The following is a 4,029-nucleotide window of genomic DNA, read 5'->3' as shown; positions in this document are numbered from 1 at the left end:
TGAAGTCCTCACTTAATATGGTGAGTAGACAACCTCGTAATCTGAGGGACCGTCTGGTTCAAAGTCACTTTATGGAAAACACTAAACGTACATGGTTGGGCCCTAAACCAAAAGGGTGTTATACCTGCGGCCGATGTAAGGCATGTGCATCAATGACAGTCACCAAAGAATTTTCGGGTATGAATGGGACATCCCCCTTTGAGATCAAAGCATTCATTAACTGCCTGACAATGGGTGTAATTTACCAAATCACATGTATGTGTAACAAACAATATATTGACAAAACCCATAGACCCCTAAAAGTCAGGGTTCTTGAACATCTGGGTTCAATACGCAACAATCGCGACACACCTATTGCCAGACATGTGAATAATGAACATGGGGGTAACACACATGCCCTTAGCTTTATAGGCATAGAACATGTCCCGTGGGGCCAGAGACGGGGTGACTGGGATCGCAAGTTACTACAGAGGGAGTGTAGATGGATTAAAACCTTAGGAACACTAGCACCTAATGGTTTGAATGAAGGTTTCATTTACACTTCATTCACCTAGACTCACCATAGTGTTCCATTGGGCTGCTTGGCAATATGGGTTCTAATTCTATTAGTGGGATCTAGAGATATAGCTTAACTTTAGAGACCCGTTCTGTCCTTCGGGCGGGTCGACTAGGTCAGCACATTACTACACCAAAAGGGATCCATGGGAATACAGCATTAACTTTAGAAGACCCGTTATGTCCTATGGGGTGGGTCATATAGTGTAGTACAATCCTACACCGCATCTTATGATTTCCTTTATGACCACGATTTGCAGCCCATGGTTCCCGATTTTAAAATAATTTAACAACTAAATATGTTTTGATGAGTGTTAGAAATGACTCTCTCTGTATATACTTGTTTCCCTTTGAGCATGCATACACACACAGTGTGTACACCTTGGTACTTGTGCGTGTATGTATGCCTTTAAAAATGATTATTAGTGACATGTTGCCATTTGTGCATGTGCACACATATAACAGTATAGGCATACGCATCCGTTACTCTGCTGTGCCAAGTATGTACACTGACAGGGTAATACACATGTTTCTATGCACCTCTTATCCATCTACTTATTTATTTCATTGTTTACTTTTGTTTTCCTAGGTGTGCACGCTGACTGGTAGATTGACTCACAGCAGCAGCGTGCACATCCATTGGGCAGTCTAGCCCAGCCTCCTCCTTGGCCTCGGGTATAACTGTGAATGAGCCATTCACAGTACTAGCTCCTCCCCCCTTGATGAAGTGTGAAGCATCACATGAAACACGCGTCGGGGTGTGACTTCACTCGTGGGCGTCTGAGAGCGGGAGTACTCGTGGAGGGGAGCAGCATCTGTTGGGAGCTATTCTTGGTCGGGGCACACACAGCAATGATAGGAGCACGGTCGTATCACCTTCGTTTGGTTACTGCTTGTGTATTTATTATCGTGGGTATATAAGGAGCTTTTTGACCGGAGTTTATACTGATATGTACCTCCCTAAGGCGCACTACCATACATACATATAGATGCATTTGGTATCTTATGAATTGATGACCTTATACCCATTTAATTAGGCTCCTTATGGTTTTGGTGTTTCCCCTGACCTACCCACAGAGCTTGCATGGCTCTGGTAGCAACACAAGGGATACCTTAGATATATGTACACTACTTATTATTATTGATCTGGTATTCCTTACTATATTGGTTGCTTCCCCCCTCCCACCTGCTCCCCTACAGGGGTATTTTAACATCACAATTTGTTTTATTTTCATGTCACTTGTCTTTCGTCGTTATAAATGGTGTATTAAAGTTTTTTTATTTTTTGGATTTTAATAGTGGATGCCATTGTTATACCTTGGGCCATTCAACAGTTTCTGTGGACATATGGTCCTTTATGGATTATGTTTCTTTGTTTCAGACATCAGTCTATCTGTGGATACTATATCCTCTAATCATTATTTCATTTCACCAGGGACTTTGAGTCCATACTGAGGATATTTGTATCTTGTAGTTATGTCATTTGTTCTTGCCGTGAGTGCAACTAATAAGGGACTTTAGTGAGCTCTGTTACGTTATTTCATTTAAACAGAAATCCCCCTAAATTCGATTTGTTTTCCTACCTGAGCCATGAAACAGAACCATGGTACTCCCAGCTGCAGTGAACTGTTTTCTTGCCAGTGATATAAGAAAACAATATACTGTTTACTGAACATATGGGTTATCAATAGAAAGCTGAACAGTCAAATCAACTCACGATGACATAGCAGGTTTCTTTCGGCTGCTGGGCTAAGGCCGACTCTTGCAGCAATATTGTGTCCATTGGACAAGTTTTGTTCCTGGAGTATACAAATGTGGATACAGTATTTTATGAAATTGGGGTGTCCCTGGAGCTCAGAGTAATGATAGTCTCTGCCTGTTTAACTTAACATTTAAAAAAAAAGGTATAAAAAATAGTAAATGAACAGCACACATTGTTGCGTTTAATTAAATACTTGGAAGAAGATACTCAGCAAACCATGTACCATAAATTGTACCAGATTTATCAAAGAAAATAGGTCATCAAAATCGATGGGATTCTTTTTCTTTATTAAATATGGTGCTTTTTTGCACTAGTTTTGTACTGTGAGACTTTAATAAAAAGACTCCATAGTAACACCTATTGGCATATGACTGACTGCAAAAATGCTGAAAATCCTATTAATTTCAACAGGAGTTTTTTCTTTGATACATATAGTGCTGTTTATTACCCTCAGATTGCATATCTTTTGCCTTGATACATAAGCCCCTTAGAATTTGGGCAAATGTAAGACATGTATTATCTGTTCCAGATACCCCTGGTTCTGCCTTTACCATGGCCTTTATACTTTGAGCATCCCAAAATTCTTCATGCTCTCGAAAAGGCCAACAAGGAGATTGAGGGATAGGCAAGACGACGAACGCCCTGGAAACAAAAGGTGGATGAGATCATCATAGACCAGAGATCCACTGAAGCAGTAATCCAAGACCTTCAATCACAGATCACAGATATATACACTAAAGTGGAGGACCTAGATAACAGGTCCTGTCAGAACAACCTCTGAATAAGAGGAATCCTGGAGATGGTGACACAAGTTAATCGATACCTGACACGGCTCTTCTGTCTGCTCTTGCCCGAGATGGCCAATACACAGCTACTGGTTGAGTTCTTGGTGGTCTCTAAATTAAACAACCACAGCAAACAACTTAACACGTTGACGTTGAAGCTCACGTATGAACCAATGAGCATGACATTATTGGTACAGAATTAAAGTACGAAGGTAACACCCCATCAGGTTCCAAAAGTTGTTTTGTAGCTGTTTATATTGTCCATTGTTTAATATTCATACTTTAGGTTTTAGCATAGTTATAATGTCTGTTTATAATGTTAAGGCTAGATATGCAAACACCAAGAAGTTCATCCCCTTGATAAATTGTTTCCCCCACATAATTCTACAAATACTTTACTAGCAAATACAACATACCCTGTCAGGCACGAGTAGGCACATGCTGCCCCTACTCTACTCTAATAAGTATGCAGTTATCCTGGCTCCCCATTACCTGCTCCATATTTCTATACCGTCTTCTTTAGAACGTAAGTTGCACCTGTGATCAGGGTGTTCCCCAGGTCCCCACCCATTATTTCCATTTAGTTACCCTCTTTCTTCCCGAATACCAACAACCCCCTTAACTTTAACTTATTTTTAGACCTAACAGGAAAAGACCAACTACTAAAACCTCCAATCTGTGAAACCTATGTGGCCAGGTCTCTCTCTGGGGTCCCATTACCTCCGTGCGGCTGGGGGAATTGATGGTCAGTCAGGGAGGCTATGGCGGCGCTGCGGGGGAGCGTGGGGGAGCGTGGATGTCGGCGGCGGGGTGTGCAGACACCCGATGCAGTGTAGGGAACGCTCCAGTACTCCGGTGGCTCCGCAGCGGCCCAAGTACACAAGTGCTGCCATTTTGTCCCTGCGCATGCGCGCTTTGACCCTCGCG

This window comes from Ascaphus truei, chromosome 2, assembly GCF_040206685.1.
Source record: "Ascaphus truei isolate aAscTru1 chromosome 2, aAscTru1.hap1, whole genome shotgun sequence".
NCBI classification, from domain to species: domain Eukaryota; kingdom Metazoa; phylum Chordata; class Amphibia; order Anura; family Ascaphidae; genus Ascaphus; species Ascaphus truei.
Note: the sequence above shows the minus strand (reverse complement) of the source record.